The following is a 16524-nucleotide window of genomic DNA, read 5'->3' as shown; positions in this document are numbered from 1 at the left end:
AAAAGAAGATCTGTGAAGTTGGAATAGTCATGAGAATCATGTCTCTGGATAAAAGTAAAATAATAAAGGAGGGAGGCAGAGCAATAGTTACTAGCAGTTGGTGCTCTTACAGAGAACCCAAGTTTGTTTATATGTAAAACTTACTGATTGTAAGCACTATTTAGGGACAAGACTATTATTTGCATAACTTTAGCAAGATAAGTGAAAGAAAATAAATTATGCACAATCAAAAATTGTTAAACAGTTCTTGACAAATATAAATATGAAAATGGCTGTGTTCAACATCAAGTATGTAGTTACTCTCAACAGTAAGTCCAAAGTAAGAGTGAAAATAAAGAATATAGCATGAGTATATGACTAGACCTTTTTGTTATAGTACAACCAGATCACATGGGAGAAGCTGGGTTAGTTTACATGAAGTATTTAAACTATTTTCAACAAACATACTCGAGAGAACCAGGATCCAGGAGGGATAAAGGGAAACAAAGTCACCAACCTGGGAAACAGACTCTACCAGCACAGAGGTGTAGATCTCCTTCCTGTATTGTGCAAGAGCAAGCATTTTTATGCAGCCTTCGGACCAATGGGGAAATCTACACAAACTCTGGGGTAGCCAACCATCCCACTGTCACTATGGGGAGGTGTCAGGCTGCCATCACCTAAGGGCACTTACATAAAGACAGGTGAAGCAGCCACTGCCATGATCTGGACCCAATCTGAGCCTAATTAGTGATACTCTTATCTTATCACTCAATATGACAGTCACATGGGCACTTGTACTAATAAGGGTGATGTTGAAACCTTCCTCAGAATCCAATAGGTCACACCCAGAGGCTGCAGCAACCATACATACTGATAGAGGGTGGAGTGGTACTGCTTTGTAAGTATTATTGTGTCTTATTTTTTCATTTTATTGTTGGAGAAGTTTATAAACAAGTACTGTATTTATATAAGTGCACCGTATAATTTCCTGTCTTGTCTCCAATGCTTTTTGTGTCCCTTCTACTTCCTCTTAAATTCATGACTTCTTTTTTTATTATTTTTGCAATATATATATGTATATATGTGTATATATATACATATATAATATATATATTTATATATGAGTTCATTTAATGTTGTTCATATGCATAAGTGTTTAGGGCTGACCACTCGGGATTGGGATTGGATAACCAACAAGATGTTTGTCCCTGGAGAAGATTGATTCTCTCGTAGCAGCTGTAGCTCTTCATTTATGGGTAAGGCCTTGTAAGATTTTTTTCCTTTTTGAGTCTGGTTTTTATTATTGTAGACCAGGCTGGTTTGAACCCACAGAGATCCACCTGTTTCTCTCCACCTAATTCGGGTATTAAAGGCATGTACCACTATGTCTGACATCAATTTTTCTTATATGGAAAAAGCAAGTGAATAATAGCAGAATCTTTCAAGCCATGTGTTCTAAATGGGGCTACCACCTATAAAAGGGCAAAACAAGATTCCTGAGAAATATTGTTATTTCCATTTCAGTGAAAAAATACAAGATTCTCAGTGTTAAAGAAATGAGATACAAATGGAATACAGAAGAGATCAAACTGTATAGTCCTGGACCTAAAATAAAAAAATATCACTATGAAAGCAAGAGTTATTTTATCTTTATATGTATTTTCTCTTTGTGGTCTACTGAGACAGCCCAGAGGCTACAGGGAATCTGTTAGGAGTGAGCAGCCTTAGTACTCTGATTTTAACTTTGTAATATTTCATAAAAAGAAACCAAGGCTCTTGGAAAAATGGCTGATTCATGGTCGGAGGCAAGAAATGAACAAGATGCATCTGAAACATCTTAATATCCTAGATGTTGGGACTATCCTAGTCATTTGAATACTGTCAAAATGACTCAGGAGCCAACTTAAGGAAGCACAACTGGAAGAAGGTATAAATTTAAGTATAATAGTTATAAAAATCAATAGATTGAAATGCATTATATAATTCAACTAGTAAGTGTGCAATATCCTTTTAAAATAACTGAGCTCCCAACCCTGAGGAGGTGTACATAGAGGTATCTATAAACCCACAAGCCTAGTTGAAGAATGAAGGCTCATGAACCCTCTCTGTGTATGAGGCACTTGTCCTGGGTAAGTCTAGCTACCACTCCTCATCACAGAAACTTCTCTTTATAGAAAATGGAGACCAGTACAAAAAACCATAACTGGATACAATGCAGAGAGATCAAGAAATTGTGGGTAGCCCTGTCCTAATGGATACATGTATACCACAGTTCCTGCAGGGAACATTACAGGAGACAGGATGCAAAGACTGTAAGAGCCAGAATACCTGGAAGTGCACTGTGAAACAGTCTCTCCTAGAAATGGCTATATAAACAAGATCAGAAGAATATACATATCAATGAACATGCTAACAAGTTTGGGGGAAATCTCTAGACAAAGAACTATATTGACTGCTGAAAGAAGGAGAATTAGCTTTTTCCAATGATGAGCCAACCTTGTTGATTGTCCAATGCAGATGGGTCAGTTGTGAAACCAAATACACAAGAACAAAAACAGACTCATCGGGCTCTCTCTCTCTCTCTCTCTCTCTCTCTCTCTCTCTCTCTCTCTTGGCTTGGGGGAGGAAGAAGATAGAAACATCAGATATAATTCTATTACAACTGAAACATATTAAAATAATATTTTAAAATAATAACTGATGACTTTCCAAGGATGGTAGGGTACAAAAACATAGAAGAAAAGACTAGCAGTTTTCTATTTTTAATGTATAATATGAAAGTATTTTAAAAAGAAAATTTTCTTTATTATATCTATGATACTTTCTTCATTTAAAAATGTACTAAGAAAAATTGGGGTGGGGGAGAGACAGGGCAGGAAGGGGGAGAATAAAATATTGTAGGAACCTGAAAATTGACAATAGACTAGTAGAATTTTGGGAAGATTTTATTTAGGAAAATGGCTCTATCCCATTAAGACTTGTAAGCTTTGAAGCATTTTTCTATCATTTTCACCCCCCCCAATCTCTTTATCTCCATGGCAGCCAACCTTGGAAACAAACAACTCGAATCCTCATTAAAGTATTCCAGCACCTTAGCAGCCACTACATAAGGTCAGATGGTATGGAAAATTTTTGTAAACCTTATTTCCAAAGAATTGTGGTGATTTGATTTGTCTGATGGTTTCCTGGAAGGATCTGGGTTTTGCAGGCTGTCTTGATTACAGATAGCACATAGATGAGCTGGTAATCAAAGACTTTTCCTGCTCTGTTTCCTCCTTTCCTCAGATGATGTCTGCCTTCCAGATCAACCTCAGCTCACTCAAGGACCCACTCAGCTTCATCAAGGTCCTCGAGTGATCTGCTTCTGTCTTTACTTTTGCTACCTTTGGTGGATTTAAGGACAAAACAGAAATTCAAGTGAGTTGTCCATATTATAAGATAATTACAGCTACTATTGTTTATCCATTCAGGTTGAATGAGGTATCATTTTATATACTTCCAAATGTCAATGTGTGTGATGTGACCAGGAGAAGCCACGGCCTCATAGGTGATTACTCTTCTGTACAATTCTAAGTTACATTTGCAGTCTTTTTTTTTTTTCTTGTACCATATTGCTGCCCTATGTTGGTTAAACAAACCTCTACAGGGATAGTCATAAACTTACCAAGATTGACTTTATTGTTACTCTTGTTGATACTTCTTTTGTGGTTGGTCAGTGCCTCAGCCTTGGCTAATGGTCTTACATATATTGAAATAGCCACCAGGAACAATATTGTTAAGGAACCTGAGCCTTGTAACTCAGGAATGTCATGTTGTGTCTCTGTGACTAGTATTGGATCCCTAAAAGTGTCTGTGATCTTTGGCTTTCTGATGTGATACTTGAGGGAGGAAGTGCTTGGTTTGTGTACAAGGAGACCACCTTACATAGCCCATTTCTCAAATATAATTAAGGGGAGAAATACTCTGTATGAAATGTTGCTATACTAAATCTTGTTGCCACCATCTTCAGAAACATTATTGTTCCTAATAAAAACTAATGGCATTACAGCAAATTAGTGGGTTTAAAAATTTTCTGTCTTTGTACATAAAATGTTTTTTTTTTCTAGAAATTTAAGATGTAAATGTATTTTTACATGTAAGTTTGAAAATTCAGGAGCTTGTAATGAGATAATGCTTAGTTTTAAGTGAACAATAATTTAACTAAAGTGTTTACATCTTAAACCTTAACATAAACCTTCATTCAGAAATAGTCATGTCACATCATAAAATAGGAAGAATGTGTATGGAATATACACTACTGTTTGATTTTACACATTGTATTCCTGTGGCCTGGCTTCTTAAGAAAACATTGATTGTACAAATCATACTTAGAAACAGTTAGTGCAATTTTATATTTCAAATATTTTCATGTTAAATATTTTTTGAATTTCAAAGACTGGGTATATATTTTGTTTTTGGTTTTCTAAATGACCTGCTGAACTCATTAGGTGTGCTAAAATTGTCTTAGAAGCAAGGATTTGAAAATTGTAACAAATGTGTATAATTAACTTTACATTTCAGTTGCATGGGGCATATTCATTATTTCTGCTGGTTTCTTAGGCTTGTAAAGTCAAGTTCCCATAATGGTTTTATATATGTGGGCATGTGGCCATTCTCAATTATAGTTGTTAGCTAGTTTGTTGAGATGAAGAGCGAAAAAAAAAAAACCTACTTCTTTTTTTGTCCCTGATTTTAGTGGAACGGCTTCAAGTTTTTCTCCATTTCCCTCAGAAGTGGTGGTGGTGGGGTGGGGTGAAGAACTCAAGGAGAGGGTATCTGGAAGGGAGCAACTTTTGGAATATAAATAAATAAAATAATTTGATAAAAATATGATGCTGTCATAAAAAATCCTACTTATTTTTTCAAACCCTTTGTAGAAGGTTTCTAAAAATTAAAGTTTACTTTTACTTTTGAAACATTAAACATTTAGTCAGTGAAGATACTTTTCCTAAGTTTAATATTGATATTGTGAAAAGAAATGTTTGTATATAAAGTATAACTTGTGATATTGCCTTTTTTGGGGGAGGGAGGAAATTATTTATTTGGCTCATATTTCTGTATTGCTGTGCATCATTGAGGAAGACCGGGTAGGAACTGAAGCAGTGTTGGGAGCCGACTTTAGTAGAAAGCGGCTAGATCAACTTTGCAGCCATCTGGAACCATATACCCTGATGAAAGACTTGGTTGTCAAAAGCCTATAACAGCTGAAGCACACTCTGATAAATATATTGTTTATCCCACATAGCTTGTTTTGCTGTTTAGTGACCTCAGCTGTATGGTGCACGTGGTAAAGTGTTTTCACCTGTGTTCTCCTGCTTGCGTATATAAATACCTCAGAATTCCCTTCAATATAGGAGAGACTTGAGAAAATAGAAGAGACTGAATCACACCGTCTTATCTCCATTCTTCGCGTCTCTTGCCCCTGCAGCCCCACTCTCTCTCTTGACCAGAGCACTTAGCCCCAAAAGTGTTGAGGCAAAGTGTTGAGGCAGAATGTGGGCCTCAACAAAGCAGGGCAGAAATCTGGACGAAGGAACTGATGCAGAGGCCACAGAGGAGTGCTGCTTTCCTGTATGTTTCCTGTGATTTGCTCAGCCAGCTTTCTTTTTCTTTCTCTTTCTTTCTTTCTTTCTTTCTTTCTTTCTTTCTTTCTTTCTTTCTTTCTTCCTTCCTTCCTTCCTTTCTTTCTTTCTTTCTTTCTTTCTTTCTTTCTTCCTCCTTTCCTTTCTTCCTTATTTCCTTTCCTTTCTTTCGAAATTAATTTTTTATTGGATATTTTATTTAAATTTCAGATGTTATTCCCTTTCTCCATTTCCCTCCCCCACCCAGAAAACCCCTATTCCATCCCCTTTCCTCCTGCTTCTATGAGGATGTGCCCCCACCCACCCACTCCCACCTTCCCACACACGAATTCCCCCACACCGGGCCACCTAGCTTTCATGGGACCAAGGACCTCCTCTCCCACCTATGCCTGACAAGGCCATCCTCCCCAACATATACAGCTGGAGCAATGGGTCCCTCCCTGTGTGGTTGCAGGCTGGTGGTTTAGACCCTGGGAGCTCTGGTTGGTTGGTATAGTTGCTCTCTCCATGGAGCTGCAAACCCTTTCTGCTCCTTCAGCTCCTTCTCTCTAACTCCTCCATTGGGAACCCCTTGATCAGTTCAGTAGTTAGCTGTGAGCATCTACCTCTGAATATGTCAGGCTCTGGCAGACCTCTAAGAAGACAGCTATATCAGGCTCCTGTCAGCATGCACTTCCTGGCATCCACATCAGCATCTACCTTTGGTGACCGCACATGGGATGGATACCCAGGTGAAATGGTTTCCAGATGGCTCCTCCTTCAGTTTCTGTCCCACATTAGTCTCTATGTTTGCTCCCTTGAGTATTTTGTTACTCTTTCTAAGAAGGACCTAAGCACCCACACTTTGGTCTTCCTTGTTCATGAGCTTCATGTGGTCTGTGAATTGTATCTTGGGTATTGTGAGCTTTTGGGCTAATATCCACTTATCAGTGAGTGAATACCATGTGTGTTCTTTTGTGATTGGGTTACCTCACTCAGGATGGTATTTTATACTTTCATCCATCATTGTTTTTAATATCTGAGTAATATTCCATTGTGTAAATGTACCACATTTCTGTATCTATTCCTCTGTTGAGGGACATCTGGGTTCTTTCCAGCTTCTAGCTATTATACATAAGGATGCTATGAACATAGTAGAGCATGTGTCCTTGTTATATGTTGGAGCATCTTCTGGGTATATTCTCAAGAGTGGCATAGCTGGGTCTTCAGGTAATGTCATGTCCAATTTTCTGAGGAACCGCCAGACTGATTTCCAGAGTGGTTGCACCAACTTGCAATCCCACCAACAATGGAGGAGTGTTCCTCTTTCTCCACATCCTCGCCAGCATCCGCTATCACCTGAGTTTTTGATCTTAGCCATTCTGACTGGTATGAGGTGGTATCTCAGGGTTGTTTTGAGTTGCATTTCCCTGATGACTAAGGATGCTGAACATTTCTTTTGGTGTTTCTTGGCCATTTGAGTTTCCTCAGTTGAGAATTCTTTGTTTTGCTCTGTACCCCATTTTTAATAGGGTTTTGTTGTCTGGAGTCTAATTTCTTGAGTTCTTTGTATATATTGGATATTAGCCCTCTATTGAATATAGGATTGATAAAGATCTTTTCCCTATCTGTTTGTTGCCATTTTGCCCTATTGACAGTCTCCTTTGCCTTATAGAAACTTTGCAATTTTATGAGGTCCTATTTGTCAATTCTTGATCTTAGAGTATAAACCATTGGTGTTCTGTTCAGGCACTTTTCACTTGTGCCCAAGTATTCCAGGGTCTTCCCCACCTTCTCTTCTATTGAGGTTCAGTGTATCTGGTTTTATGTGAAGGTCCTTTATCCACTTGGACTTGAGCTTTGTACAAGGAGATAAGTATGTATTGATTTGCATTCTTCTACATGCTGACCTCCAGTTGAACCAGCACCATTTGTTGAAAATGTTGTCTTTTTTCCACCAAATGGTTTAACTCCTTTGTTGCTTTATTCATGGCAAAGTGTCTGTGTGAGAATGTATGATTAATAAGCAAACAATAAAGACATTAAAATAATCTTAAAAAGACTTTTCTTTGGACATTGTTGTTTAAATTTTCTGAGATAGTAGATAACAAATCTGGCAATTAGTTGGCTATCCAGGAATATTAAGAGAATAAATATGATGAAGAGATGTCTATTAGAAATTTCCAAAATTTCAACGTATTCTTGATAATATAGGATACATGTATTTTTGGCTTTACTCAACATAAACATGAAAAACTGCTGTACTGTTTACTTTCAGCTGACAGTCATTCTTTGTGCAAAAAGGAAGTGAAGGCTGAGGAATAGTTAACACTGCTAAGTGTTGAAAGAATGCCCTAATGTGCCCCACCCTCAACCACATACAAATGCACATGTGTGTGTGCCCCCCCACACTTGATAAAGATTGAAATTTATTTTTACTAATATAACTTCTAACAATTAATTGGCAACTCAAGAAACTTCAGTGATGAACACATGCAATAAAAAATCAGTATTACTAGAACAAGGAAAGAAAAAAATGGTAAGAATGTTGATGACCATGAGACTTTGTAAATGCAGTAAAAATCACAGGATTGCACAGATTATATTTGTTTTTATATAGCATACAAACTATCTTCAAAAATAAAATTTTATCTAACAAGTGAAAATAAAGTGATTGAACGTGGTTATTTTATTATTGATCACTAACTGGAATAGTAATATAAAAGTGAAAACGTGACATTGTTCCATCATGAAATACCGAGCTATATGTTGAATTGTACCATGACTATGCAATCAGCAGCACACGGACAATGAAGAAAATATCATAGACACTTTAGCACATAGATTGTAAGGAACAGGGCTAGAATACCTAAAGATAAATGTATATTTACAAAAGAAACTGGGTTTTTTCTTTTTAAACATTTATTTATACTTATTTTATGCATTTGCCTATGTATTTGTATATGCTCCTCATGCATGTCTGATAACGATGGAGTTTCAGATGTTGTGAGACTCTGAATAGGTTCTAGGGATTAAATACATATCTGGTGGAAGAGCCGCAAGTTCTTTTAACCATTGAGCTAACTTTCTAGCCCCATAATGCATCTTTAACAAAAATGAATGATGCCATATTTTATATTGTTTAATAATTCACTTTTAGACAATAACATCATAGGAATGGCAGAAAATGATTACAATAAAATTCAGGATAGTAATCATATATGAAGAGAGAAAGAAGGGGTGTTATATTTGAGATTAGGCACTTGAAAACAAATTTGAGGTGAATGAGTAATCTTTAATTCAGTAGAGAATTCAAGATTACTAGTTGTATAATAATTTACTAGGTTTTATATTTTATGTGGCTATCCTTTTTCTCTGTTTCAAAGGTTTAAAGAAGATTTAAAACTGACCCAGATAATGCCAATAGTTGGAAAGAATCATAATAAAAATAGAGGCCATAAACACATTACTTCAAGAAACAATGATAATGGTGAGAAAGGTTACTGATTAGGGAGCTGATTTTCCATCCTTCAATGGGAGAATCCTTAAGGAAATCATTTCATACTGTATCTAGAATGTGGTATTTCATTGGACTTATTTACGTGGGCCACTGTACACTAAGGATATCTATCTTGTAGCCATTGAATAACTGTCTAAAAATATTTATTTGAGTCAGGGCCTATCATCATTTTTCAAAAAACATAAACTATGGGACCTTTATTTGAGAATGGCATTCAGGATCCTTGATGCAGGATGTCAACCATTTTAACATTCAAGGGAGTTCCTGATGTCAGCTCTTAAAAACAATGTTTAATTACGTGTGTGTGTGTGTGTGTGTGTGTGTGTGTGTGTAGTGTACAGGGAACACTAATGGCACTGTATATATGTGAGATTAGAGGACAACTTGTCTTTTCACCACCCAAGTCTTAAGGATTGAACTTGGGTCATCCAGCTTGGCAGCAAATGCTTTTCCCCATTGATCCATCTTGCTAGCCTATGACCACAGTTCTTTCTTCAGCTCTCTGCTAAGCTCTTTACTTATCCCTGACTTCACATATGCTTTTTCATTCTTTTCTGAGACTGGCCCTCTTTTGAATTGTCTTTTTGCCTCTATTTATCTCTGCTTTGGTATATATTGCTTCATTTTTTCCTCCAGTCTGAGAAAGAACAGGACCTGCTGCCTCTCTTAAACCTAGCCCTCTGTCTCAGTGGGCATTTTCATATTCTGTTGAGGAGTCCTGTCGTGGACTGTACTACCCCATGTTTGGGGGCCAAAATCTCGGGGACCGCTCTGTCAATGTTGGAACCCACACTGCCAAAAGCCTTGGGGGCTAAGTTGTTAGAGCCTGCACTGCCCCAAGTGTTGAGGCCCAAGCTGTCCCACTTTGGGAGGCCAAAATGTTGTAGCCCTCTTTGTTCCACATTTGGGGGCCAAATGTCCCAGACTGCTCTGTTGCTTTGGACTGTGGGTCAGGGTCTAGTGAGAGAGAGTGTGGGGATAAAGGGAAAGAGACACAAAGAATGGAGACAAGACAGAGGTTCTGATCAAGTCTCAAGTCTCCTTTATTGAAAAGAAATCTTGGGTATTTATACACTTTTGCCACGTGCCTTGTAGGTGTGAATATGACATAAGTCTTGCAGGCATGTATACCACGTGCGCCTTACAGGCGTGTATGGCGTGGATAGCAGGTGCACTGCATGCCTTGCAGGCGTGGATACCGCGTGCATCTTGCAGCTGGGGGCACTAAACAGCAAAACAAGATGTGTGGGATATCAGAGTGTGCTTCAGCTGTTGTAGGCTGTTGAAAAACAAGTCTTATGTCAGGGTATATGGCTCAAGATGGCTGCAAAGCTGATAACCACTTTCTAGCTGCTTCCTGTTAAAAGTTGGCTCCCAACAACAAGCTGCTTTGGTCCGCGGGTTGGGGTTCAGCAAGAGAGAGAGTGAGGACAGACACAAAGAATGGAGACCAGACAGAGTGTGATTCAATCCTATTTATTCTTCAGTCTCTCTTCTTATCTCCAAGTCTCTTGTTCCTAGTCCAAGTCCCAAGTCTCGAGTTCCTAGTCTCTAGGTCCTAGTACCAAGTCTCAGGTCCTGGGTTTCGGCACCAAGTCTCAAGTCCTAATCCCAGTTCTAAGTTGCTAGTCTCTTTCCCAGTTCCAAGTCTCCAGCCCTGTCTTCTGTCTGCCTCTCGCTTTTATATGTCTCACTTCTAAGTCACGCCTTTAAGTCTCACACCTTTAAGTCTCACACACTCAAGGGAAGATCCTGGGTACCTAAAACAAGATGTTATCAGAGTGTGCTCAGCTGTTGTAGGCTGTTGTAAACAAGTCTCTTGTCAGGGTATATGACTCAAGATGGCTGCAAGGATGATAGCCGCCTTCTGTCAGCTCTCCATAGAGTCCAGCTTTGGTTCATTGCCACAGATGAATCCCTAAGGTAATCCAGGAGACTGGAAGATTCTTTTGGGTAGCCACTGATGCTGAAGACAGATATAAGGAAGATGTTGGTTTAAGAAATGTTGAGTTACATTTTGGATGTGATCCACTTGGAAGAGTGGGGAAACTGCTCTAATGACAGTCAATGGCCGGTGGCCTTTCTGTTATTAACCTACCACTTTTGGGGTAGGTTTTGTGTATGTGTGTGTTTAAAATATCTACTATTCACTTAGTAAGTGGAAAATAATAAACTGGGTGATGAAAATGTGGATGAGTGATGGGTGAAACATGATCCTTGCCTTCAAGGAACTGAAAGTATCTATTTTAATATGAATACAGTGGATAAAGGTAAGGATTATTGAGTGTCAGGATGTGTAGGAAAAAACAGAATTCTGGGTTGTTGGTAAAAAGGGAACAAACACTTGGAAGTCTTTCATTTGGGAAGTTTTGGGGTACATATATAAAACTAGAGAAAGTCACAGTTTAACGAGCATTATGAAAGTAGCTATTGGCATGCTTAGTGGCAGTCTCTAGATCAAGACCTCAGTGTGTAATGGGGGCACATGCAATCACTTTGTCAATAGAGACCCATTAGTACTGATTATTCAGTCTTGGAATTGTCTATACTTTTCTTATAGTCATTGTCTAAATTGTACCAAAATTATTTTTCATGTAAATTTTTAGAAATCTAATAATATGCATGAAATTATGGTCCTAGCTACATCACTTAGACCTGCTTGACTTGTTGAAATGTTTGGCTTCTTTCCTTCATCCTGGAATAGATAATATTTTTAAACTAAAAAAAAAAAAATAGCATCAAAGGCTCCGAGGGTTTTGTAACATTCATTTCAGGCACTATTTGCCCTGAATGTAACTTCTAGTGAGCATCTCCAAAATGTAATTGATAGATTACAATTGATAGAGAGATTACACTCACTTGAATTTTCTCAGGAAAAAAGAATGTTTTTTTTTTTTTATCTTTTATGTATTATTGAGAGGATATGACAAAGGGACACTTGGAAGTCTCTTAGTCACCAAAAGGAGGATTGATCTTGGCCCTCTGACAGTAAGAGAACAATGATAATTTGGGCAAATGATCTTCAAATGCAGGTTTGGATTTTAGGCAAGTAACATTTAGTCAGTCAGTAAGTAGCCATGGTTGAACATACCCAAATAACAGATTTGCATTACTCATGTGTGTTTTCTCCTGTGCCTAGCCACACTGTATGTTACAACACTGTGTAACTGAAACAGGGCTAGGAGTGTTTCTCCAAATTCAAAACTTAAATGAGACTATGTTGTTTGGCATTGAGTCCTGATTTGTCACTTTATAATTCCTGGGGCCTTAGGAAAATCTTTTTCATTTTCAGGACCTTAGTCAGCTCATTGGAAAAAAAATTATTTTTGATATTCTTGTGTTTTCAGTTCTTGAATCTTATAGCAAGAAGTGTGGTTCATTATAATGACTTTACAGAAGTTCTTCTGATTCAATTTACTTCATATTTGACAAAAAATGGAGGACAAAGAATCATACTTTCTAAGACTGACAATACATGGACATAGAGTAATATTTATACCTCTGAAAGCCTTTGTGAATTTTGTTGTTCTGTATTTGAATAGCAGTTATGTCTTTATTAAGAAAAAAGCATGGCCTTCTGAAAACCCCTTATTACAGCACAACATCTCAGCCACAAGACAAACAGGCATTTACTCAAGAGGCCATTGAATTGCAAGATTGCCTCAATGAAGTGTTCTGTCCTTGGCATAAAGCTTGTTCTAAGTGGTAATTAGGATAGAGGCTCCTAAATATTACAACTGTTCAATGTCAGCCTCAGAGGGCTACTGACTGTTAGGAATACTCTTACTGCTTTTAATCAAGATCTAGGCAATGCAGGCTGTCTATTTAGCACAGAATGAACAATGCAAATGTTACCACTTTAATAGGATCTTCTGCTTCAAAACCCATCATATGAACTTTGTCCTTAAAGGCCTAATCATTTTGTTATGCTGGTTCATGTGTCTTTCAGTCATATTTAATTGGTGTTCAAACCTGTTACTACCTCTTTTCCTCCTTAGCATTTAGATTCTTGTAGAGAAAAAAGAGCATTCACCAATCACTCTACCCTTGTCCCTAAACACAATTGCATATACCTCGTCACATGCAAGCATAGCTGTCTCATCCATTTCTCGAAATCCTTTCACATATTCTGAGAATGTAATTTGTTTAAATATGGAACAGCTTAGAAATGTCATCTGGGCCAACTTCCTCATTTTGTAAATGTGAATGGTAAGGTCGAGAGTGGCTATCCACAGCACTGCCAGGACAACAATCTAGCTGTCAGCACTAACACTATGTGTGTTTCTCCCCAGTACGAATGTGAGGTCTCAATGATATGCAGCAACTGCTCAATTCAGAATATATATCCTTCAGTTTCCTTGTATATGAAACATTGTGCTGATCCCCCAGAAATATTTCACAGAGGAGGGAAATAGAATTTTGACCCTGTGGGGAGTAAGTTTAAAAGTATGCAAATATTTTCAGTATGGTTCAGATTGCTAAATGTTTTATAGAGATACCAAATCATTTATAAATTCGGAATAGATTTGTTTGGAACAATTATTGATTTTAGTAACTCTTCTTGGTTTCATGGAGAGGCTTCCATGATGCTTTGAAAATGTAAAGATGCCCAGTCTGCTATTGTGTGGACCCCGGATCCCGCCCGAGACATTCTGGAGGCTCCACATATCCTACAGCCAGCATTAGGTAGGAAGACCCACATACTGCCCTGAGCCTATAGCTGGGTGCTGGGAATGCTCAGATTCCAGCAGATACCCCCCTCCCCGCCCCTGCGGATGAGCACTCCCCTTCTGCCCCTCTCCCGGATCTGAGGCCTGGACCAGACCTCTGCTGGGTCTGCTGTTGTGTGGACCCCGGATTCCGCCTGAGACATACTGGAAAGTCCACCCAACCCAGAGCCACAGAGGAACAACTGAACTCAGAGCATCAGACAACATATCCGGAGATATCCTAGAGGAGACACTGCACCCAGAAGAGCAGACACATAGCTGGACTGCTACCTTGGAGGCACCATATCCTGAGGCTTCCTAGAGGTACCACTGTAATCAGTGCAGCTGGAAAAGATCACAGAGACATCTGGACCCCTAGGAGAGTAGACACAAGCAAGATAACTGGAAAGGCAGGCTTCAGTCAGAGACAGTAAGTACAGGCAGCACTAGAGTTAAACAGTTGGCGAAAGGCAAGAGCAAGAACATAAGCAACAGAATCCAAAGTTACATGGCATCATCAGAACCCAGTTCCCCCATCATAGCAAGCCCTGAACACCCCATCACACCAAAAGCAGGATTCAGAATTAAAATCACTTCTCATGATGATGAGGACTTTAAGAAAGCCATAAATAACACTCTCAAAGAACTTAAGGAGAGCACTAGTAGACAGATAGAAACCCTTAAAGAGGAAACACAAAAATCCCTTAAGGAATTGCAAGAAAATGCAACCAAACAGGAAAAGGAATTAAACAAAACCATGTAGGATCTAAAAATGGAAGTAGAAACAATAAAGAAATCACAAAGGGAGACCACCTTGGAGATAGAAAACCTAAAAAAAAAAAAAAATGATCAGGGGTCATAGACACAAGTATCACCAACAGAATACAAGAGATGGAAGAGAGAATCTCATGTGCAGAAGATACCATGGAAAACATTGACACAACTGTCAAAGAAAATGCAAAATACAAAAAGCTACTAACCCAAAATATACAAGAAATCCAAGACACAATGAGAAGGCCAAACCTAAGGATAATAGGTATAGATGAGGGGGAAGACTCCCAACTAAAAGGACCAGTAAATATCCTCAACAAAATTATAGAGGAAAACTTACCTAATCGAAAGAAAGAGATGTCCATAAATATACAAGAAGCTTACAGAACTCCAAATAGTTTAGACCAGAAAATAAATACTTCCCGCCATATAATAGTCAAAACATCAAATGTACAAAACAAAGAAAAAATACTAAAAGCAAAAAGGCAAAGTAACATATAAAGGCAGACCTATAAGAATTACACCAGACCTCTCACCAGAGACCATAAAAGCCAGAAGATCCTGGACCGATATCATACAGACCCTAAGAGAACACAAATGCCAGCCCAGACTACTATACCCAGCAAAACTGTCAATCATTATTGATGGAGAAACCAAAATATTCCATGACAAATCCAAATTTACACAGTATCTCAACACAAATCCAGCACTTCAAAGAATAATTGGTGGAAAACTCCAACACAAGGAGGGAAACTACAACCTAGAAAAAGCAAGAAAGTAATCTTCCAAAACCATATCTCCACTGCCAATAACAAAAATAACAGGAAACAACACTCATTTTCCTTAATATCTCTTAATATCAATGGACTCAATTCTCCAATAAAAAACATAGACTATCAGACTGGATATGTAAACAGTACCCAACATTTTGCTGCATTCAGGAAACGCACCTTTGTGAAAAAGACAGACACTACCTCAGAGTAAAAGGTTGGAAAACAATCTTCCAAGCAAATGGTCCCAAGAAACAAGCTGGAGTAGCGATTCTAATATCAAATAAAATCATTTTTCAACCAGAAGTAATCAAAAAAGATAAAGAAGGACACTTCATATTCATCAAAGGAAAAATGTACCAAGAGGAACTCGCAATTCTCAACATCTATGCCTCAAATGCAAGGGCACCCACATCCATAAAAGAAACTTTACTAAAGCTTAAAGCATACATTGCACCCTACACAATAATAGTGGGAGATTTCAACACCCCACTCTCAGCTATGAACAGATCATGGAAACAGAAACTAAACTGAGACACAATGAAACTAACAGAAGTTATGAACCAATTGGACTTAACTGACATCTATAGAACATCTCATCCTAAAACAGAAGAATATACCTTCTTCTCAGCACCTCATGGTATATAATTGGTCACAAAACAGGCCTCAACAGACACAAAAAGATTGAAATAATCCCTAATACCTTATCAGACCACCATGGACTAAGACTCATCTTTGACATGGACAAAAACAACGGAAAGCCCACATACACTTGGAAACTGAACAATGCTCTATTCAATGATAACTTGGACAATGAAGAAATAAAGAAAGAAATTAAAGACTTTTTAGAATTAAATGAAAATGAGGACACATCATATCAAAACTTGTGGGACTCCATGAAAGCAGTACTAAAAGGAAAATTCAGAGCTCTAAGTGCTCACAAAAAGAAATTGGAAAGAGCATACATTAACAACTTGACAGCAAACCTGAAAGTGTTAGAACAAAAAGAAGCTAATATACCCAAGAGGAGTAGACTGCAGGAAATAAACTCAGGGCTGAAATCAACCAAGTAGAAACAGAAAGAACTATACAAAATATCAACAAAACCAGGAGCTGGTTCTTTGAGAAAATCAACAAGATAGACAAACCCTTAGCCAGACTAACCAAAGGGC

The 16524-nt window shown here is 38.1% G+C and overlaps 1 pseudogene; it reads left to right on the top strand.

The window, feature by feature from the left end:
• Positions 1–3270: 3270 nt before the first annotated feature.
• Positions 3271–3932, top strand: LOC117695159 (synaptophysin-like protein 1 pseudogene; annotated as a pseudogene).
• Positions 3933–16524: the final 12592 nt, after the last annotated feature.

This window comes from Arvicanthis niloticus, chromosome X (assembly GCF_011762505.2).
Source record: "Arvicanthis niloticus isolate mArvNil1 chromosome X, mArvNil1.pat.X, whole genome shotgun sequence".
Lineage (NCBI taxonomy): Eukaryota > Metazoa > Chordata > Mammalia > Rodentia > Muridae > Arvicanthis > Arvicanthis niloticus.
The sequence above is the reverse complement of the archived record's forward strand: the minus strand, read 5'-3'. Positions and strand labels throughout refer to the sequence as shown.